The sequence below is a fragment of the Rhinoderma darwinii genome (genome assembly GCF_050947455.1).
Source record: "Rhinoderma darwinii isolate aRhiDar2 chromosome 5 unlocalized genomic scaffold, aRhiDar2.hap1 SUPER_5_unloc_48, whole genome shotgun sequence".
NCBI classification, from domain to species: Eukaryota; Metazoa; Chordata; class Amphibia; order Anura; family Rhinodermatidae; genus Rhinoderma; species Rhinoderma darwinii.
Genome location: NW_027461807.1, coordinates 697,758 through 725,529, shown reverse-complemented (window position 1 = coordinate 725,529; position 27,772 = coordinate 697,758). Strand labels below are relative to the sequence as shown.

The 27,772-nt window shown below is 49.3% G+C and overlaps 13 non-coding genes and 2 pseudogenes across 13 annotated transcripts; all 15 read left to right on the top strand.

Annotated features, from left to right (window-relative positions):
* Positions 1-912: 912 nt before the first annotated feature.
* On the top strand, positions 913-1,103 carry LOC142695615 (U2 spliceosomal RNA). Its single transcript, XR_012863710.1, has one exon. It is a non-coding gene; the product is annotated as a U2 spliceosomal RNA (small nuclear RNA).
* Positions 1,104-2,452: 1,349 nt separating this feature from the next.
* Positions 2,453-2,643, top strand: LOC142695614 (U2 spliceosomal RNA). The gene has a single exon (XR_012863709.1). It is a non-coding gene; the product is annotated as a U2 spliceosomal RNA (small nuclear RNA).
* Positions 2,644-3,967: 1,324 nt separating this feature from the next.
* LOC142695613 (U2 spliceosomal RNA) lies at positions 3,968-4,158 on the top strand. Its single transcript, XR_012863708.1, has one exon. It is a non-coding gene; the product is annotated as a U2 spliceosomal RNA (small nuclear RNA).
* A 1,333-nt stretch (positions 4,159-5,491) lies between these two features.
* LOC142695611 (U2 spliceosomal RNA) lies at positions 5,492-5,682 on the top strand. The gene has a single exon (XR_012863707.1). It is a non-coding gene; the product is annotated as a U2 spliceosomal RNA (small nuclear RNA).
* A 1,324-nt stretch (positions 5,683-7,006) lies between these two features.
* On the top strand, positions 7,007-7,108 carry LOC142695727 (U2 spliceosomal RNA; annotated as a pseudogene).
* Positions 7,109-12,668: 5,560 nt separating this feature from the next.
* LOC142695639 (U2 spliceosomal RNA) lies at positions 12,669-12,843 on the top strand (annotated as a pseudogene).
* A 1,348-nt stretch (positions 12,844-14,191) lies between these two features.
* Positions 14,192-14,382, top strand: LOC142695610 (U2 spliceosomal RNA). Its single transcript, XR_012863706.1, has one exon. It is a non-coding gene; the product is annotated as a U2 spliceosomal RNA (small nuclear RNA).
* Positions 14,383-15,718: 1,336 nt separating this feature from the next.
* Positions 15,719-15,909, top strand: LOC142695609 (U2 spliceosomal RNA). Its single transcript, XR_012863705.1, has one exon. It is a non-coding gene; the product is annotated as a U2 spliceosomal RNA (small nuclear RNA).
* A 1,336-nt stretch (positions 15,910-17,245) lies between these two features.
* Positions 17,246-17,436, top strand: LOC142695608 (U2 spliceosomal RNA). The gene has a single exon (XR_012863704.1). It is a non-coding gene; the product is annotated as a U2 spliceosomal RNA (small nuclear RNA).
* A 1,336-nt stretch (positions 17,437-18,772) lies between these two features.
* Positions 18,773-18,963, top strand: LOC142695607 (U2 spliceosomal RNA). Its single transcript, XR_012863703.1, has one exon. It is a non-coding gene; the product is annotated as a U2 spliceosomal RNA (small nuclear RNA).
* A 1,320-nt stretch (positions 18,964-20,283) lies between these two features.
* LOC142695606 (U2 spliceosomal RNA) lies at positions 20,284-20,474 on the top strand. Its single transcript, XR_012863702.1, has one exon. It is a non-coding gene; the product is annotated as a U2 spliceosomal RNA (small nuclear RNA).
* A 1,312-nt stretch (positions 20,475-21,786) lies between these two features.
* LOC142695605 (U2 spliceosomal RNA) lies at positions 21,787-21,977 on the top strand. Its single transcript, XR_012863701.1, has one exon. It is a non-coding gene; the product is annotated as a U2 spliceosomal RNA (small nuclear RNA).
* A 1,348-nt stretch (positions 21,978-23,325) lies between these two features.
* On the top strand, positions 23,326-23,516 carry LOC142695603 (U2 spliceosomal RNA). Its single transcript, XR_012863699.1, has one exon. It is a non-coding gene; the product is annotated as a U2 spliceosomal RNA (small nuclear RNA).
* A 1,316-nt stretch (positions 23,517-24,832) lies between these two features.
* Positions 24,833-25,023, top strand: LOC142695602 (U2 spliceosomal RNA). The gene has a single exon (XR_012863698.1). It is a non-coding gene; the product is annotated as a U2 spliceosomal RNA (small nuclear RNA).
* A 1,328-nt stretch (positions 25,024-26,351) lies between these two features.
* On the top strand, positions 26,352-26,542 carry LOC142695600 (U2 spliceosomal RNA). Its single transcript, XR_012863697.1, has one exon. It is a non-coding gene; the product is annotated as a U2 spliceosomal RNA (small nuclear RNA).
* The last annotated feature ends 1,230 nt before the right edge of the window (positions 26,543-27,772 follow it).

Sequence of the window (27,772 nt, the reverse complement as noted above, 5' to 3'; positions counted from 1 at the left end):
AACAGCAAACAGCCATTAAAGCAGCCCGCCCGCCACAATGGACCTACCTGTGTACACTAGATGGATGTGATGGAATGTACTGTCGTCCCTACATTTCCAAGAAGAAGTAAGAATTGCAGTTGCAACAAACCCTTGCTTGCCTACAAAGAGAGCAGCAATTTGGATTTGTTACTATGTTACCTGGAAGAATAACAAACTGTGCAAGGATGGAGGTTGTAGGAGCAAAGAGAAGTTGTCTGTAAAGTTGGTGGATGCCTATTTTCCATTTTGCAGTCCCTTGTCTCCCTCTTGTGGCCTCCTGGAGGCAAATAAATGTGCAAAAAAAGACAGCCTGGCGGCCGGCTGTTGCAGTGTTGCCCTCTCAGGCAACACTGAGTGACTGACTGAGCCGCACCGTCTTATATAAAGTTCAGACGGAACTTTGCACGTGTCATAGTGGAGCCCTCAGGATTCCAGAGCCAGCTTTCTGACATCATAATGGGGCCTGCCTCAGAGATAAAAGCCTGGGCCCAGGCAGTGTTGGTCAGTGCTGCTCAGCAGGCAGCACTGGACTGGACTGGACTGGATTACAGCTGATACAAGGTGTGAAGGAACAAGGGGTGGCTGTGGGCATGCACTTGCTGCCGCTGCCAGTGTTTATCTGCATGGCAGGAGGGCATTTGGGCGTTGCCAGGAAGGCGTTTTTATGTAGATTCCTCCTCTTTCAGCACTGCATTGTGGTGCAAGCAAAAGAAGCAAATCCTGTGTAGCTTCCTCTCCGGCCTTTATTCACCTCCCTCCCGCTTAGTAGCTGTAAATGTGTGTGAGCCTGCAGGGCCCCATGGAATTGCCTAGGAGTAGGCTGAATCAATCGCTGCAAGGGGTGAACAGCAGTATGGGACAGGCTCGGGCAAGGCAAGGGCCGCTCGGGTTATCGCTTCTCGGCCTTTTGGCTAAGATCAAGTGTAGTATCTGTTCTTATCAGTTTAATATCTGATACGTCCCCTATCTGGGGACCATATATTAAATGGATTTTTAGAACAGGGAGATGGAAATAGAGCTTGCTCTGTCCACTCCACGCATTGACCTGGTATTGCAGTATTTCCAGGACCGGTGCACCCTTCCCTTATGTGTTGACTAAAATCAGATTCCAAAAGTGCTATTTGTGTTTGCTATTGTTTTTGTCTTTCTGATGGGATCTCCCCTTTTAATCCCATTATTTCAACACCTGTTGGACAATGCATTTGTACAGTCATGTGTGATAATGAGCTCATTTATTAAATGCAATTAATTAATACATTGCCACCTCTTGTTGTGTGTGTGTGTGTGTGTGTGTGTGTGGTGTGTGTGTGTGTGTGTGTGTGTGTGTGTGTGTGTGTGTGTGTGTGTGTGTGTGTCTTCTGTGTTTCTGTGTTTCCGGCATTTCACATTGGAACAGCTCATTCACCTTCCTTGTCTTCTCTCCGCCCTCCCTTTTAGGTAGGTTAAAGAGCTGCACCTGAGCCAGCCACTGATTGATTGATGCAGCACCACAGTCAAATAGTGGAGTGGAGTAGGGGGAACAGCAAACAGCCATTAAAGCAGCCCGCCCGCCACAATGGACCTACCTGTGTACACTAGATGGATGTGATGGAATGTACTGTCGTCCCTACATTTCCAAGAAGAAGTAAGAATTGCAGTTGCAACAAACCCTTGCTTGCCTACAAAGAGAGCAGCAATTTGGATTTGTTACTATGTTACCTGGAAGAATAACAAACTGTGCAAGGATGGAGGTTGTAGGAGCAAAGAGAAGTTGTCTGTAAAGTTGGTGGATGCCTATTTTCCATTTTGCAGTCCCTTGTCTCCCTCTTGTGGCCTCCTGGAGGCAAATAAATGTGCAAAAAAAAGACAGCCTGGCGGCCGGCTGTTGCAGTGTTGCCCTCTCAGGCAACACTGAGTGACTGACTGAGCCGCACCGTCTTATATAAAGTTCAGACGGAACTTTGCACGTGTCATAGTGGAGCCCTCAGGATTCCAGAGCCAGCTTTCTGACATCATAATGGGGCCTGCCTCAGAGATAAAAGCCTGGGCCCAGGCAGTGTTGGTCAGTGCTGCTCAGCAGGCAGCACTGGACTGGACTGGACTGGATTACAGCTGATACAAGGTGTGAAGGAACAAGGGGTGGCTGTGGGCATGCACTTGCTGCCGCTGCCAGTGTTTATCTGCATGGCAGGAGGGCATTTGGGCGTTGCCAGGAAGGCGTTTTTATGTAGATTCCTCCTCTTTCAGCACTGCATTGTGGTGCAAGCAAAAGAAGCAAATCCTGTGTAGCTTCCTCTCCGGCCTTTATTCACCTCCCTCCCGCTTAGTAGCTGTAAATGTGTGTGAGCCTGCAGGGCCCCATGGAATTGCCTAGGAGTAGGCTGAATCAATCGCTGCAAGGGGTGAACAGCAGTATGGGACAGGCTCGGGCAAGGCAAGGGCCGCTCGGGTTATCGCTTCTCGGCCTTTTGGCTAAGATCAAGTGTAGTATCTGTTCTTATCAGTTTAATATCTGATACGTCCCCTATCTGGGGACCATATATTAAATGGATTTTTAGAACAGGGAGATGGAAATAGAGCTTGCTCTGTCCACTCCACGCATTGACCTGGTATTGCAGTATTTCCAGGACCGGTGCACCCTTCCCTTATGTGTTGACTAAAATCAGATTCCAAAAGTGCTATTTGTGTTTGCTATTGTTTTTGTCTTTCTGATGGGATCTCCCCTTTTAATCCCATTATTTCAACACCTGTTGGACAATGCATTTGTACAGTCATGTGTGATAATGAGCTCATTTATTAAATGCAATTAATTAATACATTGCCACCTCTTGTTGTGTGTGTGTGTGTGTGTGTGTGTGTGTGTGTGTGTGTGTGTGTGTGTGTGTGTGTGTCTTCTGTGTTTCTGTGTTTCCGGCATTTCACATTGGAACAGCTCATTCACCTTCCTTGTCTTCTCTCCGCCCTCCCTTTTAGGTAGGTTAAAGAGCTGCACCTGAGCCAGCCACTGATTGATTGATGCAGCACCACAGTCAAATAGTGGAGTGGAGTAGGGGGAACAGCAAACAGCCATTAAAGCAGCCCGCCCGCCACAATGGACCTACCTGTGTACACTAGATGGATGTGATGGAATGTACTGTCGTCCCTACATTTCCAAGAAGAAGTAAGAATTGCAGTTGCAACAAACCCTTGCTTGCCTACAAAGAGAGCAGCAATTTGGATTTGTTACTATGTTACCTGGAAGAATAACAAACTGTGCAAGGATGGAGGTTGTAGGAGCAAAGAGAAGTTGTCTGTAAAGTTGGTGGATGCCTATTTTCCATTTTGCAGTCCCTTGTCTCCCTCTTGTGGCCTCCTGGAGGCAAATAAATGTGCAAAAAAAAGACAGCCTGGCGGCCGGCTGTTGCAGTGTTGCCCTCTCAGGCAACACTGAGTGACTGACTGAGCCGCACCGTCTTATATAAAGTTCAGACGGAACTTTGCACGTGTCATAGTGGAGCCCTCAGGATTCCAGAGCCAGCTTTCTGACATCATAATGGGGCCTGCCTCAGAGATAAAAGCCTGGGCCCAGGCAGTGTTGGTCAGTGCTGCTCAGCAGGCAGCACTGGACTGGACTGGACTGGATTACAGCTGATACAAGGTGTGAAGGAACAAGGGGTGGCTGTGGGCATGCACTTGCTGCCGCTGCCAGTGTTTATCTGCATGGCAGGAGGGCATTTGGGCGTTGCCAGGAAGGCGTTTTTATGTAGATTCCTCCTCTTTCAGCACTGCATTGTGGTGCAAGCAAAAGAAGCAAATCCTGTGTAGCTTCCTCTCCGGCCTTTATTCACCTCCCTCCCGCTTAGTAGCTGTAAATGTGTGTGAGCCTGCAGGGCCCCATGGAATTGCCTAGGAGTAGGCTGAATCAATCGCTGCAAGGGGTGAACAGCAGTATGGGACAGGCTCGGGCAAGGCAAGGGCCGCTCGGGTTATCGCTTCTCGGCCTTTTGGCTAAGATCAAGTGTAGTATCTGTTCTTATCAGTTTAATATCTGATACGTCCCCTATCTGGGGACCATATATTAAATGGATTTTTAGAACAGGGAGATGGAAATAGAGCTTGCTCTGTCCACTCCACGCATTGACCTGGTATTGCAGTATTTCCAGGACCGGTGCACCCTTCCCTTATGTGTTGACTAAAATCAGATTCCAAAAGTGCTATTTGTGTTTGCTATTGTTTTTGTCTTTCTGATGGGATCTCCCCTTTTAATCCCATTATTTCAACACCTGTTGGACAATGCATTTGTACAGTCATGTGTGATAATGAGCTCATTTATTAAATGCAATTAATTAATACATTGCCACCTCTTGTTGTGTGTGTGTGTGTGTGTGTGTGTGTGTGTGTGTGTGTGTGTGTGTGTGTGTGTGTGTGTGTGTGTGTCTTCTGTGTTTCTGTGTTTCCGGCATTTCACATTGGAACAGCTCATTCACCTTCCTTGTCTTCTCTCCGCCCTCCCTTTTAGGTAGGTTAAAGAGCTGCACCTGAGCCAGCCACTGATTGATTGATGCAGCACCACAGTCAAATAGTGGAGTGGAGTAGGGGAACAGCAAACAGCCATTAAAGCAGCCCGCCCGCCACAATGGACCTACCTGTGTACACTAGATGGATGTGATGGAATGTACTGTCGTCCCTACATTTCCAAGAAGAAGTAAGAATTGCAGTTGCAACAAACCCTTGCTTGCCTACAAAGAGAGCAGCAATTTGGATTTGTTACTATGTTACCTGGAAGAATAACAAACTGTGCAAGGATGGAGGTTGTAGGAGCAAAGAGAAGTTGTCTGTAAAGTTGGTGGATGCCTATTTTCCATTTTGCAGTCCCTTGTCTCCCTCTTGTGGCCTCCTGGAGGCAAATAAATGTGCAAAAAAAAGACAGCCTGGCGGCCGGCTGTTGCAGTGTTGCCCTCTCAGGCAACACTGAGTGACTGACTGAGCCGCACCGTCTTATATAAAGTTCAGACGGAACTTTGCACGTGTCATAGTGGAGCCCTCAGGATTCCAGAGCCAGCTTTCTGACATCATAATGGGGCCTGCCTCAGAGATAAAAGCCTGGGCCCAGGCAGTGTTGGTCAGTGCTGCTCAGCAGGCAGCACTGGACTGGACTGGACTGGATTACAGCTGATACAAGGTGTGAAGGAACAAGGGGTGGCTGTGGGCATGCACTTGCTGCCGCTGCCAGTGTTTATCTGCATGGCAGGAGGGCATTTGGGCGTTGCCAGGAAGGCGTTTTTATGTAGATTCCTCCTCTTTCAGCACTGCATTGTGGTGCAAGCAAAAGAAGCAAATCCTGTGTAGCTTCCTCTCCGGCCTTTATTCACCTCCCTCCCGCTTAGTAGCTGTAAATGTGTGTGAGCCTGCAGGGCCCCATGGAATTGCCTAGGAGTAGGCTGAATCAATCGCTGCAAGGGGTGAACAGCAGTATGGGACAGGCTCGGGCAAGGCAAGGGCCGCTCGGGTTATCGCTTCTCGGCCTTTTGGCTAAGATCAAGTGTAGTATCTGTTCTTATCAGTTTAATATCTGATACGTCCCCTATCTGGGGACCATATATTAAATGGATTTTTAGAACAGGGAGATGGAAATAGAGCTTGCTCTGTCCACTCCACGCATTGACCTGGTATTGCAGTATTTCCAGGACCGGTGCACCCTTCCCTTATGTGTTGACTAAAATCAGATTCCAAAAGTGCTATTTGTGTTTGCTATTGTTTTTGTCTTTCTGATGGGATCTCCCCTTTTAATCCCATTATTTCAACACCTGTTGGACAATGCATTTGTACAGTCATGTGTGATAATGAGCTCATTTATTAAATGCAATTAATTAATACATTGCCACCTCTTGTTGTGTGTGTGTGTGTGTGTGTGTGTGTGTGTGTGTGTGTGTGTGTGTGTGTGTGTGTGTCTTCTGTGTTTCTGTGTTTCCGGCATTTCACATTGGAACAGCTCATTCACCTTCCTTGTCTTCTCTCCGCCCTCCCTTTTAGGTAGGTTAAAGAGCTGCACCTGAGCCAGCCACTGATTGATTGATGCAGCACCACAGTCAAATAGTGGAGTGGAGTAGGGGGAACAGCAAACAGCCATTAAAGCAGCCCGCCCGCCACAATGGACCTACCTGTGTACACTAGATGGATGTGATGGAATGTACTGTCGTCCCTACATTTCCAAGAAGAAGTAAGAATTGCAGTTGCAACAAACCCTTGCTTGCCTACAAAGAGAGCAGCAATTTGGATTTGTTACTATGTTACCTGGAAGAATAACAAACTGTGCAAGGATGGAGGTTGTAGGAGCAAAGAGAAGTTGTCTGTAAAGTTGGTGGATGCCTATTTTCCATTTTGCAGTCCCTTGTCTCCCTCTTGTGGCCTCCTGGAGGCAAATAAATGTGCAAAAAAAAGACAGCCTGGCGGCCGGCTGTTGCAGTGTTGCCCTCTCAGGCAACACTGAGTGACTGACTGAGCCGCACCGTCTTATATAAAGTTCAGACGGAACTTTGCACGTGTCATAGTGGAGCCCTCAGGATTCCAGAGCCAGCTTTCTGACATCATAATGGGGCCTGCCTCAGAGATAAAAGCCTGGGCCCAGGCAGTGTTGGTCAGTGCTGCTCAGCAGGCAGCACTGGACTGGACTGGACTGGATTACAGCTGATACAAGGTGTGAAGGAACAAGGGGTGGCTGTGGGCATGCACTTGCTGCCGCTGCCAGTGTTTATCTGCATGGCAGGAGGGCATTTGGGCGTTGCCAGGAAGGCGTTTTTATGTAGATTCCTCCTCTTTCAGCACTGCATTGTGGTGCAAGCAAAAGAAGCAAATCCTGTGTAGCTTCCTCTCCGGCCTTTATTCACCTCCCTCCCGCTTAGTAGCTGTAAATGTGTGTGAGCCTGCAGGGCCCCATGGAATTGCCTAGGAGTAGGCTGAATCAATCGCTGCAAGGGGTGAACAGCAGTATGGGACAGGCTCGGGCAAGGCAAGGGCCGCTCGGGTTATCGCTTCTCGGCCTTTTGGCTAAGATCAAGTGTAGTATCTGTTCTTATCAGTCCTTGTAAGGATAGATAGCTCGGAGAACCACTGGGGGCTATAAACACTAGCTTAGCGATCCAAGAGCGTTCCAGACGAAGCCGGCGACGAACTGCGGAGAAGAACCAGCGAAGACGACGATCCAGAAGGGAGAAGCCGCCATCGGGGAAGAAGCTCCGGGAGATCGCTGCCGGGAAGAAGAAGGAGAACTGCGACAGAGACCTTCGGAGAAGAGCCGCTGCTGAAGGGGATCTTTGAAGAAGCTCGGCCGCAGAAGAAGCTCGACGAGGAACCGCTGCGGAAGAAATTTCGTGGAAGAACCTCGGCCAGCAAGGAGAAGATTTGCATAGCTCCGCCCCCTTCGGGAAAGAGCTATCGAAGATCCTCCCCAAGCGACAGGAACAGCTGGAAGAAGCCATGGCCTCAACCAGCAACCCTGCCACCCAGAAGAAGAAGGCTGATGGACCAGGTGAGCCGGCCCAGGCCAGGACATCTCCTCCTGAAGCCTCCTCAAGCCAACAGGCCACCAGGAAGCCGAACCAGGCTGCTCCAACCCTGGAGCCCTGGATGAAGCAGACGGTGGCCCTGAAGCTGAAGGAGGTGGACGGGAGAGTGCCGGACATGACGGAAGAAGTGTTCTGCCAGAAGATGCTCCTGGACCAGGGCTTCGCTAAGCCGGAGACCATCAGCATCCAGGCCTTCATGACCGGGATGTTCTTCGTGACCTTCGCTTCGATCAACATCTGCAGAAGGTACTGGGAGATGGTGAAAGCGGCGAGGCCTGAATCCCCTTTCTCTCGCTTTGTGGGCAACTGCCCTGTCCAAAGAGAGGAAAGGCGGGTGACGGTCTCAATGCGGAACCCACACACCCCCGGCAAAGACATCACCACGCTCCTGAAGCGGTTCTGCACAGTGGTGAGGGAACCCACCCACATCCTGAACGGACTCGGCTTCTGGACTGGCAAGTGGTCGGTAATCGTCCGACTGAACAAGGATTCCAGCGCGGAAGACGGCCTCCAACACCTGCCCCAGTCATTCTCGCTGGGCAACTCCTACGGCCTCATCTACTACCCGGACATGCCGCAGATCTGCAGGAGATGCAGCAAGAAGGGTCATTCGGTGAAGGACTGCAAGGAGGACGCCTGCAAGAACTGCCGGGTAACAGGACACGAGACCAAAGACTGCCCGAAACGGACAATGTGCAACCTCTGCGGACAAGCAGCCCACTCCTACAAGGACTGCCCGAAGAGGGATCGATCCTGGGCAACTGTAGCGGCGAAAGCTCCGGCCAGAGGGAACCCCGCCCCAGCCAGAGCTCCAGCGGCGCAGAAGACCGGGAATAAGAAGGATGGTAAGAAGACGACAGTCCCTCCCCCCCGTCTCCCGGCCCTCCCTCGCCCTACCCTTCCCACCCTCCCTCGCCCGGCCCTCCCCACCCCCCCGTCCCCAACCCCTGTCACCCCCACTGAGGCTCTCACCTTCTCCTACCCACCCATCTCAGTGGTCCTGTCACCTGCACCTCTCCCAACCCAGCCTCCCTTCTCCCCAGCTCCAGCAGCACTAACATCTTCCCCTCCAGCTGCTGGAGTCCTCTCCCTGGAGGATTTTCCCCCTCTTGTCTCCTCAGGTGCCATCCAGAGGAAGAGAAAGGTGAGGGACAGCCCAGCTGCTGAGTCCTCAAAGCGACAAGTCGTGGAAATCTGCGAAGATTCCCTTGCGCAGCAGGAGGAAATGGAGCAGATGGTGGAGGAACTCGTGTCTGAACCTGAGGTCATCGACTTCACAACAGACATCCAGGTGGCTACAATCCTGGAACAATTTTTGTCAGAGGGCCTGCTGGATCTTTCGGACCCGCCAGGAGAGGAGGATCCGCCCGACCGGACTGGTAACTAAGGTGTATCGTTTGCACTAACCTTCTTTATTCTCCCCCATGGCTGCTAAACTTAACATCTTTAGCCTCAATGTGAGGAGTGTTAGAGATAGGACTAGATGTCAGATGGTGCTAACTTTTCTTTCCAAGCAGTCGAGTGATGTATTTATGCTGCAGGAATGTACTCTCCCCTCTTCCAGGTCATACCATCATCTGGCCAGGCAGTGGACCCATGGCCCGTCCTACTGGTCTGGTGGGGGCGACTGTAAGTCTGCAGGGGTTGCCATCCTGATTAGGGGAAGCGTATTTACTGTTGACTCTGTCCAGGAGCTCGCCTGCGGCCGCTTGTTGGTCGTAGACGGTTCCTGGGCAGGAGAGCCGATTAGGCTCATCAACGTGTACGCTCCCCCTATGAAGGCTGAGCGCCTGGAACTATTCCAGACCCTGCGGACCCAGCTCGCCACCACTAGGGCAGTGGTGATGGCCGGGGACTTCAACTGCCCCATCGAAGAGGATGGACGAAGTTCCGGCACTTCAATCAAACTGGATGTCAGTTCCAAACTGCTTATCGAGATGGTAACCGAAGCATCCTTGCAGGACGTTGTGGGCTCCATGGGGATTGGCTCTGTGAACTATTCATGGAGCCGACCCGATGGCTCACTTCGTTCTCGGATTGACTTTGTGTTCACCTCCCGGGCAGTCAAGCAGCATGGGCACTCCATGGTCCCCTGCTTCTTCTCTGACCACAGGGCCATTCTCTTCCAGGGTGCCATCGGCCACGGTTTTCCTCCCGGCCCTGGCTCCTGGAAGCTGAATTGTGCCCTGCTGGAAAGAGAGGAGGTACTGGCGGAACTTAGAGACGCCTATATTGTTTGGAGGAATGATAAAGTTTTCTTTGACAAAACCTGTGACTGGTGGGAATATGTTAAAGTTGAATTTCGTTGTTTCTTTCAGGCAAAAAGTCGTCAACAGGCGTGTGAGAGGAAGAGAGACTTCAGAGAGATGCAGCGTCAGCTGCGATCCCTTCAAGACCTCCTTCAATGCGGCTGGGACGTCAGGAAGGAGCTGGAGGAAGCCAAAAAGGGCCTGAAAAGGCACTTTGAGGAGGAATCCAAGCGAATTGTCTTTCGTTCCAAGGTGGAGAACCTGGAGAAGGGTGAGAAATGTAACTCGTTCTTTTTCAGGAAACTCCATGCCGGCCACACGCCCCTGAAGGAACTTCGAGATGAGACCGGAAACATGCATTCTGGGAAGAAGGAGGTGATGGGAGTCGTCACAGACTACTACCAAAGCCTCTACTCCCGGAAAACCACTGACCCCGAAGCCGCCGATAAATTCCTGTCAGGTATCACTAATCATCTTGATCCTGCAGGTACGGAGGCTATGGATGTACCCCTGACGGTGGAGGAACTGCTCTCTGCCGCTAAATCCTTCAGACCCGGCAGGACCCCGGGCAGTGATGGTCTCCCAGCAGAGCTCTATGTAGCGCTGGGGGACTTGATCAGTCCGGACCTGCTGGAGCTCTATGAGGAGATGGTGGTGGAGGGTAGAATGCCACCGTCCTTGAGAGAAGGCATGATCACGATCTTGTATAAGCGGAAGGGGGAGAGATGTGACCTGAAAAACTGGCGTCCCATCTCTCTCCTGAACGTGGACTACAAGATCCTCGCCAAAGTATTGGCCAACAGACTGAAGGTTGTCATCGGACAGATCATCGGATCGGACCAAACCTGCGGCATTCCTGGCCGTAGGGTGGCCGACAGTCTTGCCCTGGTGAGGGACACGGTGCATTACATGCAAAGCCGCCGTACACACGCGGCCCTGGTCAGTCTGGATCAGGAGAAGGCTTTTGACCGGGTCTCTCACGAATTCATGGGTAAGGCTCTGCGTAGGCTGCGGCTTGGCAGGTTGTTCTGTTTGTATGTTAACCTGATGTATTGCGACATTTACAGCTCGGTGCTGGTGAACGGCTGGAAGACTGACCCCTTTCCTGTATCGTCGGGGGTTAGACAAGGCTGTCCTCTTTCACCTCTCCTTTTTGTTTGTGTTATAGAGCTCTTCGCAGAGGCTATCCGGCAGAATGGAGAGATCAGAGGGATCACCGCACCAGGTCCAGGACACTTCGAGGTCAAATGCTCGCTGTACATGGACGACGTGACCGTCTTCTGCGCTGACCAGAGTTCGGTGACTGCACTCGTCCAGACCTGTGAGGAGTTCGGACGCGCTTCAGGGGCAAAAGTCAACTGCGGGAAGTCGGAAGCCATGCTCTTCGGAAAGTGGTACCTGCCTTCTCCTGCCTCCTTCCCGTTTACTATCAAGCCGGACTTCATCAAAATTCTGGGAGTCTGGTTCGGTAAGGAAGGTGCAGCCCTAAAGTCGTGGGAAGAACGCTTGGCCAAAGTCAACCAAAGGATCGGACTGTGGAGCCTCAGACAACTCACTATTGAGGGCAAAGCAATGGTCCTGCGTAACGAAGTCTTGCCTGTGCTACAATACACTGCACAGGCATGGCCCCCTCTTGCCACCGTCTCGAGGGCCATTACCAGGACTGTGTTTCGCTTCATCTGGGGCTCGAAAATGGACAGAGTAAAGCGGACTGTTATGTACAAGGAGCCCCGCAAAGGTGGGAAGGGTATACCCGACATTCCCACTCTGCTGCGGATCGCTTTTGTATGTGACTGTGTTCGTAGGACTCTGAGGACAGCAAACGGCTCTGCGGGCAAGGCCATGTCCCGCTACTTCCTCCTTCCCCTCTGGCGAGGTTTTGGCTGGGACAAGTGGGACAGCTCCTTCCCTTACAACTGGCACGCTCCCTGGTTCTACGGAGATGTCGTCCGGTTCGTGAGGGAGCATCAACTGGAGGGTCTTAAGCCCGACTTGTGGAAACCTAAGACGATCCACAAGCACATCAGAGCAAAGGACTCACTGGAGTCTGTTCCAGGGCTTCATGCCGACACGTTGGAGACTGTTTGGACTAACGTGTCATCTGGCAGGTTGACCAACGGGCACAAGGACATTTCATGGATGGCCATCCAGGGAGGACTGCCTCTTAGGTCATTCATGCATGCCCGCAACCTGTGCAAGACCCGGTACTGCCCCAGGTGCCCCTTCACGGAGGAAACATCTTTGCACATTTTCTGGCAGTGCCCCTTTGCACAGGGTCTGTTGAAAGCCTTGGAACATGAACTCAAGGACTCAGTACCCAGGAACAGACTGTCGTACCGCTCGGTACTTTATGGACTATTTCCTGGGAATACCACGGATGGAGCAATCCAGGAAGCCTGGCGCCTTATGAACTGCTTTAAGGACGCTATATGGTTTGCCAGGAACCGTCTGATTTTGCGGAGAGAGAGTGTGTCCGTCCAGGACTGCCGCAGGCTGATCCACAGCCTGCTCAGAGACTATTCCACCTGGGACAGCCCGGACGTCGATGAGGAAGAGGACTGATACTCCCCTTCCCCCCACTCTCCCTTCTTGTGTGTTGTCTTTCAATAAAGCTTCGGGCCTGTGATTTCCCCCTTCCCTATCCCCTCCTACCCACTCCCCTATCCCATCACTTGTCTGTAATGCTTTGTTGTTTGGCTTTAGTGAATGCAAGAATGATTAGTGTAGCATGTGGTGTAATGTATAGCATAGGCTAGCCTGTACTGTGTATTATACTGTCATGTTATGTTTGACGACTGTTATTATTTATTATTTGCTGCTTCATGGCTTGCGCTGCGTCGCAGTAATGTTTGTATGATGACGATTGATTGTCAATAAAGCATTTTTCAATCAAAAAATCTGTTCTTATCAGTTTAATATCTGATACGTCCCCTATCTGGGGACCATATATTAAATGGATTTTTAGAACAGGGAGATGGAAATAGAGCTTGCTCTGTCCACTCCACGCATTGACCTGGTATTGCAGTATTTCCAGGACCGGTGCACCCTTCCCTTATGTGTTGACTAAAATCAGATTCCAAAAGTGCTATTTGTGTTTGCTATTGTTTTTGTCTTTCTGATGGGATCTCCCCTTTTAATCCCATTATTTCAACACCTGTTGGACAATGCATTTGTACAGTCATGTGTGATAATGAGCTCATTTATTAAATGCAATTAATTAATACATTGCCACCTCTTGTTGTGTGTGTGTGTGTGTGTGTGTGTGTGTGTGTGTGTGTGTGTGTGTGTGTGTGTGTGTGTGTGTGTGTGTGTGTGTGTGTGTCTTCTGTGTTTCTGTGTTTCCGGCATTTCACATTGGAACAGCTCATTCACCTTCCTTGTCTTCTCTCCGCCCTCCCTTTTAGGTAGGTTAAAGAGCTGCACCTGAGCCAGCCACTGATTGATTGATGCAGCACCACAGTCAAATAGTGGAGTGGAGTAGGGGGAACAGCAAACAGCCATTAAAGCAGCCCGCCCGCCACAATGGACCTACCTGTGTACACTAGATGGATGTGATGGAATGTACTGTCGTCCCTACATTTCCAAGAAGAAGTAAGAATTGCAGTTGCAACAAACCCTTGCTTGCCTACAAAGAGAGCAGCAATTTGGATTTGTTACTATGTTACCTGGAAGAATAACAAACTGTGCAAGGATGGAGGTTGTAGGAGCAAAGAGAAGTTGTCTGTAAAGTTGGTGGATGCCTATTTTCCATTTTGCAGTCCCTTGTCTCCCTCTTGTGGCCTCCTGGAGGCAAATAAATGTGCAAAAAAAAGACAGCCTGGCGGCCGGCTGTTGCAGTGTTGCCCTCTCAGGCAACACTGAGTGACTGACTGAGCCGCACCGTCTTATATAAAGTTCAGACGGAACTTTGCACGTGTCATAGTGGAGCCCTCAGGATTCCAGAGCCAGCTTTCTGACATCATAATGGGGCCTGCCTCAGAGATAAAAGCCTGGGCCCAGGCAGTGTTGGTCAGTGCTGCTCAGCAGGCAGCACTGGACTGGACTGGACTGGATTACAGCTGATACAAGGTGTGAAGGAACAAGGGGTGGCTGTGGGCATGCACTTGCTGCCGCTGCCAGTGTTTATCTGCATGGCAGGAGGGCATTTGGGCGTTGCCAGGAAGGCGTTTTTATGTAGATTCCTCCTCTTTCAGCACTGCATTGTGGTGCAAGCAAAAGAAGCAAATCCTGTGTAGCTTCCTCTCCGGCCTTTATTCACCTCCCTCCCGCTTAGTAGCTGTAAATGTGTGTGAGCCTGCAGGGCCCCATGGAATTGCCTAGGAGTAGGCTGAATCAATCGCTGCAAGGGGTGAACAGCAGTATGGGACAGGCTCGGGCAAGGCAAGGGCCGCTCGGGTTATCGCTTCTCGGCCTTTTGGCTAAGATCAAGTGTAGTATCTGTTCTTATCAGTTTAATATCTGATACGTCCCCTATCTGGGGACCATATATTAAATGGATTTTTAGAACAGGGAGATGGAAATAGAGCTTGCTCTGTCCACTCCACGCATTGACCTGGTATTGCAGTATTTCCAGGACCGGTGCACCCTTCCCTTATGTGTTGACTAAAATCAGATTCCAAAAGTGCTATTTGTGTTTGCTATTGTTTTTGTCTTTCTGATGGGATCTCCCCTTTTAATCCCATTATTTCAACACCTGTTGGACAATGCATTTGTACAGTCATGTGTGATAATGAGCTCATTTATTAAATGCAATTAATTAATACATTGCCACCTCTTGTTGTGTGTGTGTGTGTGTGTGTGTGTGTGTGTGTGTGTGTGTGTGTGTGTGTGTGTGTGTGTGTGTGTGTGTCTTCTGTGTTTCTGTGTTTCCGGCATTTCACATTGGAACAGCTCATTCACCTTCCTTGTCTTCTCTCCGCCCTCCCTTTTAGGTAGGTTAAAGAGCTGCACCTGAGCCAGCCACTGATTGATTGATGCAGCACCACAGTCAAATAGTGGAGTGGAGTAGGGGGAACAGCAAACAGCCATTAAAGCAGCCCGCCCGCCACAATGGACCTACCTGTGTACACTAGATGGATGTGATGGAATGTACTGTCGTCCCTACATTTCCAAGAAGAAGTAAGAATTGCAGTTGCAACAAACCCTTGCTTGCCTACAAAGAGAGCAGCAATTTGGATTTGTTACTATGTTACCTGGAAGAATAACAAACTGTGCAAGGATGGAGGTTGTAGGAGCAAAGAGAAGTTGTCTGTAAAGTTGGTGGATGCCTATTTTCCATTTTGCAGTCCCTTGTCTCCCTCTTGTGGCCTCCTGGAGGCAAATAAATGTGCAAAAAAAAGACAGCCTGGCGGCCGGCTGTTGCAGTGTTGCCCTCTCAGGCAACACTGAGTGACTGACTGAGCCGCACCGTCTTATATAAAGTTCAGACGGAACTTTGCACGTGTCATAGTGGAGCCCTCAGGATTCCAGAGCCAGCTTTCTGACATCATAATGGGGCCTGCCTCAGAGATAAAAGCCTGGGCCCAGGCAGTGTTGGTCAGTGCTGCTCAGCAGGCAGCACTGGACTGGACTGGACTGGATTACAGCTGATACAAGGTGTGAAGGAACAAGGGGTGGCTGTGGGCATGCACTTGCTGCCGCTGCCAGTGTTTATCTGCATGGCAGGAGGGCATTTGGGCGTTGCCAGGAAGGCGTTTTTATGTAGATTCCTCCTCTTTCAGCACTGCATTGTGGTGCAAGCAAAAGAAGCAAATCCTGTGTAGCTTCCTCTCCGGCCTTTATTCACCTCCCTCCCGCTTAGTAGCTGTAAATGTGTGTGAGCCTGCAGGGCCCCATGGAATTGCCTAGGAGTAGGCTGAATCAATCGCTGCAAGGGGTGAACAGCAGTATGGGACAGGCTCGGGCAAGGCAAGGGCCGCTCGGGTTATCGCTTCTCGGCCTTTTGGCTAAGATCAAGTGTAGTATCTGTTCTTATCAGTTTAATATCTGATACGTCCCCTATCTGGGGACCATATATTAAATGGATTTTTAGAACAGGGAGATGGAAATAGAGCTTGCTCTGTCCACTCCACGCATTGACCTGGTATTGCAGTATTTCCAGGACCGGTGCACCCTTCCCTTATGTGTTGACTAAAATCAGATTCCAAAAGTGCTATTTGTGTTTGCTATTGTTTTTGTCTTTCTGATGGGATCTCCCCTTTTAATCCCATTATTTCAACACCTGTTGGACAATGCATTTGTACAGTCATGTGTGATAATGAGCTCATTTATTAAATGCAATTAATTAATACATTGCCACCTCTTGTTGTGTGTGTGTGTGTGTGTGTGTGTGTGTGTGTGTGTGTGTGTGTGTGTGTGTGTGTGTGTGTGTGTGTGTCTTCTGTGTTTCTGTGTTTCCGGCATTTCACATTGGAACAGCTCATTCACCTTCCTTGTCTTCTCTCCGCCCTCCCTTTTAGGTAGGTTAAAGAGCTGCACCTGAGCCAGCCACTGATTGATTGATGCAGCACCACAGTCAAATAGTGGAGTGGAGTAGGGGGAACAGCAAACAGCCATTAAAGCAGCCCGCCCGCCACAATGGACCTACCTGTGTACACTAGATGGATGTGATGGAATGTACTGTCGTCCCTACATTTCCAAGAAGAAGTAAGAATTGCAGTTGCAACAAACCCTTGCTTGCCTACAAAGAGAGCAGCAATTTGGATTTGTTACTATGTTACCTGGAAGAATAACAAACTGTGCAAGGATGGAGGTTGTAGGAGCAAAGAGAAGTTGTCTGTAAAGTTGGTGGATGCCTATTTTCCATTTTGCAGTCCCTTGTCTCCCTCTTGTGGCCTCCTGGAGGCAAATAAATGTGCAAAAAAAAGACAGCCTGGCGGCCGGCTGTTGCAGTGTTGCCCTCTCAGGCAACACTGAGTGACTGACTGAGCCGCACCGTCTTATATAAAGTTCAGACGGAACTTTGCACGTGTCATAGTGGAGCCCTCAGGATTCCAGAGCCAGCTTTCTGACATCATAATGGGGCCTGCCTCAGAGATAAAAGCCTGGGCCCAGGCAGTGTTGGTCAGTGCTGCTCAGCAGGCAGCACTGGACTGGACTGGACTGGATTACAGCTGATACAAGGTGTGAAGGAACAAGGGGTGGCTGTGGGCATGCACTTGCTGCCGCTGCCAGTGTTTATCTGCATGGCAGGAGGGCATTTGGGCGTTGCCAGGAAGGCGTTTTTATGTAGATTCCTCCTCTTTCAGCACTGCATTGTGGTGCAAGCAAAAGAAGCAAATCCTGTGTAGCTTCCTCTCCGGCCTTTATTCACCTCCCTCCCGCTTAGTAGCTGTAAATGTGTGTGAGCCTGCAGGGCCCCATGGAATTGCCTAGGAGTAGGCTGAATCAATCGCTGCAAGGGGTGAACAGCAGTATGGGACAGGCTCGGGCAAGGCAAGGGCCGCTCGGGTTATCGCTTCTCGGCCTTTTGGCTAAGATCAAGTGTAGTATCTGTTCTTATCAGTTTAATATCTGATACGTCCCCTATCTGGGGACCATATATTAAATGGATTTTTAGAACAGGGAGATGGAAATAGAGCTTGCTCTGTCCACTCCACGCATTGACCTGGTATTGCAGTATTTCCAGGACCGGTGCACCCTTCCCTTATGTGTTGACTAAAATCAGATTCCAAAAGTGCTATTTGTGTTTGCTATTGTTTTTGTCTTTCTGATGGGATCTCCCCTTTTAATCCCATTATTTCAACACCTGTTGGACAATGCATTTGTACAGTCATGTGTGATAATGAGCTCATTTATTAAATGCAATTAATTAATACATTGCCACCTCTTGTTGTGTGTGTGTGTGTGTGTGTGTGTGTGTGTGTGTGTGTGTGTGTGTGTGTGTGTGTGTGTGTGTGTGTGTCTTCTGTGTTTCTGTGTTTCCGGCATTTCACATTGGAACAGCTCATTCACCTTCCTTGTCTTCTCTCCGCCCTCCCTTTTAGGTAGGTTAAAGAGCTGCACCTGAGCCAGCCACTGATTGATTGATGCAGCACCACAGTCAAATAGTGGAGTGGAGTAGGGGGAACAGCAAACAGCCATTAAAGCAGCCCGCCCGCCACAATGGACCTACCTGTGTACACTAGATGGATGTGATGGAATGTACTGTCGTCCCTACATTTCCAAGAAGAAGTAAGAATTGCAGTTGCAACAAACCCTTGCTTGCCTACAAAGAGAGCAGCAATTTGGATTTGTTACTATGTTACCTGGAAGAATAACAAACTGTGCAAGGATGGAGGTTGTAGGAGCAAAGAGAAGTTGTCTGTAAAGTTGGTGGATGCCTATTTTCCATTTTGCAGTCCCTTGTCTCCCTCTTGTGGCCTCCTGGAGGCAAATAAATGTGCAAAAAAAAGACAGCCTGGCGGCCGGCTGTTGCAGTGTTGCCCTCTCAGGCAACACTGAGTGACTGACTGAGCCGCACCGTCTTATATAAAGTTCAGACGGAACTTTGCACGTGTCATAGTGGAGCCCTCAGGATTCCAGAGCCAGCTTTCTGACATCATAATGGGGCCTGCCTCAGAGATAAAAGCCTGGGCCCAGGCAGTGTTGGTCAGTGCTGCTCAGCAGGCAGCACTGGACTGGACTGGACTGGATTACAGCTGATACAAGGTGTGAAGGAACAAGGGGTGGCTGTGGGCATGCACTTGCTGCCGCTGCCAGTGTTTATCTGCATGGCAGGAGGGCATTTGGGCGTTGCCAGGAAGGCGTTTTTATGTAGATTCCTCCTCTTTCAGCACTGCATTGTGGTGCAAGCAAAAGAAGCAAATCCTGTGTAGCTTCCTCTCCGGCCTTTATTCACCTCCCTCCCGCTTAGTAGCTGTAAATGTGTGTGAGCCTGCAGGGCCCCATGGAATTGCCTAGGAGTAGGCTGAATCAATCGCTGCAAGGGGTGAACAGCAGTATGGGACAGGCTCGGGCAAGGCAAGGGCCGCTCGGGTTATCGCTTCTCGGCCTTTTGGCTAAGATCAAGTGTAGTATCTGTTCTTATCAGTTTAATATCTGATACGTCCCCTATCTGGGGACCATATATTAAATGGATTTTTAGAACAGGGAGATGGAAATAGAGCTTGCTCTGTCCACTCCACGCATTGACCTGGTATTGCAGTATTTCCAGGACCGGTGCACCCTTCCCTTATGTGTTGACTAAAATCAGATTCCAAAAGTGCTATTTGTGTTTGCTATTGTTTTTGTCTTTCTGATGGGATCTCCCCTTTTAATCCCATTATTTCAACACCTGTTGGACAATGCATTTGTACAGTCATGTGTGATAATGAGCTCATTTATTAAATGCAATTAATTAATACATTGCCACCTCTTGTTGTGTGTGTGTGTGTGTGTGTGTGTGTGTGTGTGTGTGTGTGTGTGTGTGTGTGTCTTCTGTGTTTCTGTGTTTCCGGCATTTCACATTGGAACAGCTCATTCACCTTCCTTGTCTTCTCTCCGCCCTCCCTTTTAGGTAGGTTAAAGAGCTGCACCTGAGCCAGCCACTGATTGATTGATGCAGCACCACAGTCAAATAGTGGAGTGGAGTAGGGGGAACAGCAAACAGCCATTAAAGCAGCCCGCCCGCCACAATGGACCTACCTGTGTACACTAGATGGATGTGATGGAATGTACTGTCGTCCCTACATTTCCAAGAAGAAGTAAGAATTGCAGTTGCAACAAACCCTTGCTTGCCTACAAAGAGAGCAGCAATTTGGATTTGTTACTATGTTACCTGGAAGAATAACAAACTGTGCAAGGATGGAGGTTGTAGGAGCAAAGAGAAGTTGTCTGTAAAGTTGGTGGATGCCTATTTTCCATTTTGCAGTCCCTTGTCTCCCTCTTGTGGCCTCCTGGAGGCAAATAAATGTGCAAAAAAAAGACAGCCTGGCGGCCGGCTGTTGCAGTGTTGCCCTCTCAGGCAACACTGAGTGACTGACTGAGCCGCACCGTCTTATATAAAGTTCAGACGGAACTTTGCACGTGTCATAGTGGAGCCCTCAGGATTCCAGAGCCAGCTTTCTGACATCATAATGGGGCCTGCCTCAGAGATAAAAGCCTGGGCCCAGGCAGTGTTGGTCAGTGCTGCTCAGCAGGCAGCACTGGACTGGACTGGACTGGATTACAGCTGATACAAGGTGTGAAGGAACAAGGGGTGGCTGTGGGCATGCACTTGCTGCCGCTGCCAGTGTTTATCTGCATGGCAGGAGGGCATTTGGGCGTTGCCAGGAAGGCGTTTTTATGTAGATTCCTCCTCTTTCAGCACTGCATTGTGGTGCAAGCAAAAGAAGCAAATCCTGTGTAGCTTCCTCTCCGGCCTTTATTCACCTCCCTCCCGCTTAGTAGCTGTAAATGTGTGTGAGCCTGCAGGGCCCCATGGAATTGCCTAGGAGTAGGCTGAATCAATCGCTGCAAGGGGTGAACAGCAGTATGGGACAGGCTCGGGCAAGGCAAGGGCCGCTCGGGTTATCGCTTCTCGGCCTTTTGGCTAAGATCAAGTGTAGTATCTGTTCTTATCAGTTTAATATCTGATACGTCCCCTATCTGGGGACCATATATTAAATGGATTTTTAGAACAGGGAGATGGAAATAGAGCTTGCTCTGTCCACTCCACGCATTGACCTGGTATTGCAGTATTTCCAGGACCGGTGCACCCTTCCCTTATGTGTTGACTAAAATCAGATTCCAAAAGTGCTATTTGTGTTTGCTATTGTTTTTGTCTTTCTGATGGGATCTCCCCTTTTAATCCCATTATTTCAACACCTGTTGGACAATGCATTTGTACAGTCATGTGTGATAATGAGCTCATTTATTAAATGCAATTAATTAATACATTGCCACCTCTTGTTGTGTGTGTGTGTGTGTGTGTGTGTGTGTGTGTGTGTGTGTGTGTGTCTTCTGTGTTTCTGTGTTTCCGGCATTTCACATTGGAACAGCTCATTCACCTTCCTTGTCTTCTCTCCGCCCTCCCTTTTAGGTAGGTTAAAGAGCTGCACCTGAGCCAGCCACTGATTGATTGATGCAGCACCACAGTCAAATAGTGGAGTGGAGTAGGGGGAACAGCAAACAGCCATTAAAGCAGCCCGCCCGCCACAATGGACCTACCTGTGTACACTAGATGGATGTGATGGAATGTACTGTCGTCCCTACATTTCCAAGAAGAAGTAAGAATTGCAGTTGCAACAAACCCTTGCTTGCCTACAAAGAGAGCAGCAATTTGGATTTGTTACTATGTTACCTGGAAGAATAACAAACTGTGCAAGGATGGAGGTTGTAGGAGCAAAGAGAAGTTGTCTGTAAAGTTGGTGGATGCCTATTTTCCATTTTGCAGTCCCTTGTCTCCCTCTTGTGGCCTCCTGGAGGCAAATAAATGTGCAAAAAAAAGACAGCCTGGCGGCCGGCTGTTGCAGTGTTGCCCTCTCAGGCAACACTGAGTGACTGACTGAGCCGCACCGTCTTATATAAAGTTCAGACGGAACTTTGCACGTGTCATAGTGGAGCCCTCAGGATTCCAGAGCCAGCTTTCTGACATCATAATGGGGCCTGCCTCAGAGATAAAAGCCTGGGCCCAGGCAGTGTTGGTCAGTGCTGCTCAGCAGGCAGCACTGGACTGGACTGGACTGGATTACAGCTGATACAAGGTGTGAAGGAACAAGGGGTGGCTGTGGGCATGCACTTGCTGCCGCTGCCAGTGTTTATCTGCATGGCAGGAGGGCATTTGGGCGTTGCCAGGAAGGCGTTTTTATGTAGATTCCTCCTCTTTCAGCACTGCATTGTGGTGCAAGCAAAAGAAGCAAATCCTGTGTAGCTTCCTCTCCGGCCTTTATTCACCTCCCTCCCGCTTAGTAGCTGTAAATGTGTGTGAGCCTGCAGGGCCCCATGGAATTGCCTAGGAGTAGGCTGAATCAATCGCTGCAAGGGGTGAACAGCAGTATGGGACAGGCTCGGGCAAGGCAAGGGCCGCTCGGGTTATCGCTTCTCGGCCTTTTGGCTAAGATCAAGTGTAGTATCTGTTCTTATCAGTTTAATATCTGATACGTCCCCTATCTGGGGACCATATATTAAATGGATTTTTAGAACAGGGAGATGGAAATAGAGCTTGCTCTGTCCACTCCACGCATTGACCTGGTATTGCAGTATTTCCAGGACCGGTGCACCCTTCCCTTATGTGTTGACTAAAATCAGATTCCAAAAGTGCTATTTGTGTTTGCTATTGTTTTTGTCTTTCTGATGGGATCTCCCCTTTTAATCCCATTATTTCAACACCTGTTGGACAATGCATTTGTACAGTCATGTGTGATAATGAGCTCATTTATTAAATGCAATTAATTAATACATTGCCACCTCTTGTTGTGTGTGTGTGTGTGTGTGTGTGTGTGTGTGTGTGTGTGTGTGTGTGTGTGTGTGTGTGTGTGTGTGTGTGTGTGTGTGTGTCTTCTGTGTTTCTGTGTTTCCGGCATTTCACATTGGAACAGCTCATTCACCTTCCTTGTCTTCTCTCCGCCCTCCCTTTTAGGTAGGTTAAAGAGCTGCACCTGAGCCAGCCACTGATTGATTGATGCAGCACCACAGTCAAATAGTGGAGTGGAGTAGGGGGAACAGCAAACAGCCATTAAAGCAGCCCGCCCGCCACAATGGACCTACCTGTGTACACTAGATGGATGTGATGGAATGTACTGTCGTCCCTACATTTCCAAGAAGAAGTAAGAATTGCAGTTGCAACAAACCCTTGCTTGCCTACAAAGAGAGCAGCAATTTGGATTTGTTACTATGTTACCTGGAAGAATAACAAACTGTGCAAGGATGGAGGTTGTAGGAGCAAAGAGAAGTTGTCTGTAAAGTTGGTGGATGCCTATTTTCCATTTTGCAGTCCCTTGTCTCCCTCTTGTGGCCTCCTGGAGGCAAATAAATGTGCAAAAAAAAGACAGCCTGGCGGCCGGCTGTTGCAGTGTTGCCCTCTCAGGCAACACTGAGTGACTGACTGAGCCGCACCGTCTTATATAAAGTTCAGACGGAACTTTGCACGTGTCATAGTGGAGCCCTCAGGATTCCAGAGCCAGCTTTCTGACATCATAATGGGGCCTGCCTCAGAGATAAAAGCCTGGGCCCAGGCAGTGTTGGTCAGTGCTGCTCAGCAGGCAGCACTGGACTGGACTGGACTGGATTACAGCTGATACAAGGTGTGAAGGAACAAGGGGTGGCTGTGGGCATGCACTTGCTGCCGCTGCCAGTGTTTATCTGCATGGCAGGAGGGCATTTGGGCGTTGCCAGGAAGGCGTTTTTATGTAGATTCCTCCTCTTTCAGCACTGCATTGTGGTGCAAGCAAAAGAAGCAAATCCTGTGTAGCTTCCTCTCCGGCCTTTATTCACCTCCCTCCCGCTTAGTAGCTGTAAATGTGTGTGAGCCTGCAGGGCCCCATGGAATTGCCTAGGAGTAGGCTGAATCAATCGCTGCAAGGGGTGAACAGCAGTATGGGACAGGCTCGGGCAAGGCAAGGGCCGCTCGGGTTATCGCTTCTCGGCCTTTTGGCTAAGATCAAGTGTAGTATCTGTTCTTATCAGTTTAATATCTGATACGTCCCCTATCTGGGGACCATATATTAAATGGATTTTTAGAACAGGGAGATGGAAATAGAGCTTGCTCTGTCCACTCCACGCATTGACCTGGTATTGCAGTATTTCCAGGACCGGTGCACCCTTCCCTTATGTGTTGACTAAAATCAGATTCCAAAAGTGCTATTTGTGTTTGCTATTGTTTTTGTCTTTCTGATGGGATCTCCCCTTTTAATCCCATTATTTCAACACCTGTTGGACAATGCATTTGTACAGTCATGTGTGATAATGAGCTCATTTATTAAATGCAATTAATTAATACATTGCCACCTCTTGTTGTGTGTGTGTGTGTGTGTGTGTGTGTGTGTGTGTGTGTGTGTGTGTGTGTCTTCTGTGTTTCTGTGTTTCCGGCATTTCACATTGGAACAGCTCATTCACCTTCCTTGTCTTCTCTCCGCCCTCCCTTTTAGGTAGGTTAAAGAGCTGCACCTGAGCCAGCCACTGATTGATTGATGCAGCACCACAGTCAAATAGTGGAGTGGAGTAGGGGGAACAGCAAACAGCCATTAAAGCAGCCCGCCCGCCACAATGGACCTACCTGTGTACACTAGATGGATGTGATGGAATGTACTGTCGTCCCTACATTTCCAAGAAGAAGTAAGAATTGCAGTTGCAACAAACCCTTGCTTGCCTACAAAGAGAGCAGCAATTTGGATTTGTTACTATGTTACCTGGAAGAATAACAAACTGTGCAAGGATGGAGGTTGTAGGAGCAAAGAGAAGTTGTCTGTAAAGTTGGTGGATGCCTATTTTCCATTTTGCAGTCCCTTGTCTCCCTCTTGTGGCCTCCTGGAGGCAAATAAATGTGCAAAAAAAAGACAGCCTGGCGGCCGGCTGTTGCAGTGTTGCCCTCTCAGGCAACACTGAGTGACTGACTGAGCCGCACCGTCTTATATAAAGTTCAGACGGAACTTTGCACGTGTCATAGTGGAGCCCTCAGGATTCCAGAGCCAGCTTTCTGACATCATAATGGGGCCTGCCTCAGAGATAAAAGCCTGGGCCCAGGCAGTGTTGGTCAGTGCTGCTCAGCAGGCAGCACTGGACTGGACTGGACTGGATTACAGCTGATACAAGGTGTGAAGGAACAAGGGGTGGCTGTGGGCATGCACTTGCTGCCGCTGCCAGTGTTTATCTGCATGGCAGGAGGGCATTTGGGCGTTGCCAGGAAGGCGTTTTTATGTAGATTCCTCCTCTTTCAGCACTGCATTGTGGTGCAAGCAAAAGAAGCAAATCCTGTGTAGCTTCCTCTCCGGCCTTTATTCACCTCCCTCCCGCTTAGTAGCTGTAAATGTGTGTGAGCCTGCAGGGCCCCATGGAATTGCCTAGGAGTAGGCTGAATCAATCGCTGCAAGGGGTGAACAGCAGTATGGGACAGGCTCGGGCAAGGCAAGGGCCGCTCGGGTTATCGCTTCTCGGCCTTTTGGCTAAGATCAAGTGTAGTATCTGTTCTTATCAGTTTAATATCTGATACGTCCCCTATCTGGGGACCATATATTAAATGGATTTTTAGAACAGGGAGATGGAAATAGAGCTTGCTCTGTCCACTCCACGCATTGACCTGGTATTGCAGTATTTCCAGGACCGGTGCACCCTTCCCTTATGTGTTGACTAAAATCAGATTCCAAAAGTGCTATTTGTGTTTGCTATTGTTTTTGTCTTTCTGATGGGATCTCCCCTTTTAATCCCATTATTTCAACACCTGTTGGACAATGCATTTGTACAGTCATGTGTGATAATGAGCTCATTTATTAAATGCAATTAATTAATACATTGCCACCTCTTGTTGTGTGTGTGTGTGTGTGTGTGTGTGTGTGTGTGTGTGTGTGTGTGTGTGTGTGTGTGTGTGTCTTCTGTGTTTCTGTGTTTCCGGCATTTCACATTGGAACAGCTCATTCACCTTCCTTGTCTTCTCTCCGCCCTCCCTTTTAGGTAGGTTAAAGAGCTGCACCTGAGCCAGCCACTGATTGATTGATGCAGCACCACAGTCAAATAGTGGAGTGGAGTAGGGGGAACAGCAAACAGCCATTAAAGCAGCCCGCCCGCCACAATGGACCTACCTGTGTACACTAGATGGATGTGATGGAATGTACTGTCGTCCCTACATTTCCAAGAAGAAGTAAGAATTGCAGTTGCAACAAACCCTTGCTTGCCTACAAAGAGAGCAGCAATTTGGATTTGTTACTATGTTACCTGGAAGAATAACAAACTGTGCAAGGATGGAGGTTGTAGGAGCAAAGAGAAGTTGTCTGTAAAGTTGGTGGATGCCTATTTTCCATTTTGCAGTCCCTTGTCTCCCTCTTGTGGCCTCCTGGAGGCAAATAAATGTGCAAAAAAAAGACAGCCTGGCGGCCGGCTGTTGCAGTGTTGCCCTCTCAGGCAACACTGAGTGACTGACTGAGCCGCACCGTCTTATATAAAGTTCAGACGGAACTTTGCACGTGTCATAGTGGAGCCCTCAGGATTCCAGAGCCAGCTTTCTGACATCATAATGGGGCCTGCCTCAGAGATAAAAGCCTGGGCCCAGGCAGTGTTGGTCAGTGCTGCTCAGCAGGCAGCACTGGACTGGACTGGACTGGATTACAGCTGATACAAGGTGTGAAGGAACAAGGGGTGGCTGTGGGCATGCACTTGCTGCCGCTGCCAGTGTTTATCTGCATGGCAGGAGGGCATTTGGGCGTTGCCAGGAAGGCGTTTTTATGTAGATTCCTCCTCTTTCAGCACTGCATTGTGGTGCAAGCAAAAGAAGCAAATCCTGTGTAGCTTCCTCTCCGGCCTTTATTCACCTCCCTCCCGCTTAGTAGCTGTAAATGTGTGTGAGCCTGCAGGGCCCCATGGAATTGCCTAGGAGTAGGCTGAATCAATCGCTGCAAGGGGTGAACAGCAGTATGGGACAGGCTCGGGCAAGGCAAGGGCCGCTCGGGTTATCGCTTCTCGGCCTTTTGGCTAAGATCAAGTGTAGTATCTGTTCTTATCAGTTTAATATCTGATACGTCCCCTATCTGGGGACCATATATTAAATGGATTTTTAGAACAGGGAGATGGAAATAGAGCTTGCTCTGTCCACTCCACGCATTGACCTGGTATTGCAGTATTTCCAGGACCGGTGCACCCTTCCCTTATGTGTTGACTAAAATCAGATTCCAAAAGTGCTATTTGTGTTTGCTATTGTTTTTGTCTTTCTGATGGGATCTCCCCTTTTAATCCCATTATTTCAACACCTGTTGGACAATGCATTTGTACAGTCATGTGTGATAATGAGCTCATTTATTAAATGCAATTAATTAATACATTGCCACCTCTTGTTGTGTGTGTGTGTGTGTGTGTGTGTGTGTGTGTGTGTGTGTGTGAGTGTGTGTGTGTGTCTTCTGTGTTTCTGTGTTTCCGGCATTTCACATTGGAACAGCTCATTCACCTTCCTTGTCTTCTCTCCGCCCTCCCTTTTAGGTAGGTTAAAGAGCTGCACCTGAGCCAGCCACTGATTGATTGATGCAGCACCACAGTCAAATAGTGGAGTGGAGTAGGGGGAACAGCAAACAGCCATTAAAGCAGCCCGCCCGCCACAATGGACCTACCTGTGTACACTAGATGGATGTGATGGAATGTACTGTCGTCCCTACATTTCCAAGAAGAAGTAAGAATTGCAGTTGCAACAAACCCTTGCTTGCCTACAAAGAGAGCAGCAATTTGGATTTGTTACTATGTTACCTGGAAGAATAACAAACTGTGCAAGGATGGAGGTTGTAGGAGCAAAGAGAAGTTGTCTGTAAAGTTGGTGGATGCCTATTTTCCATTTTGCAGTCCCTTGTCTCCCTCTTGTGGCCTCCTGGAGGCAAATAAATGTGCAAAAAAAAGACAGCCTGGCGGCCGGCTGTTGCAGTGTTGCCCTCTCAGGCAACACTGAGTGACTGACTGAGCCGCACCGTCTTATATAAAGTTCAGACGGAACTTTGCACGTGTCATAGTGGAGCCCTCAGGATTCCAGAGCCAGCTTTCTGACATCATAATGGGGCCTGCCTCAGAGATAAAAGCCTGGGCCCAGGCAGTGTTGGTCAGTGCTGCTCAGCAGGCAGCACTGGACTGGACTGGACTGGATTACAGCTGATACAAGGTGTGAAGGAACAAGGGGTGGCTGTGGGCATGCACTTGCTGCCGCTGCCAGTGTTTATCTGCATGGCAGGAGGGCATTTGGGCGTTGCCAGGAAGGCGTTTTTATGTAGATTCCTCCTCTTTCAGCACTGCATTGTGGTGCAAGCAAAAGAAGCAAATCCTGTGTAGCTTCCTCTCCGGCCTTTATTCACCTCCCTCCCGCTTAGTAGCTGTAAATGTGTGTGAGCCTGCAGGGCC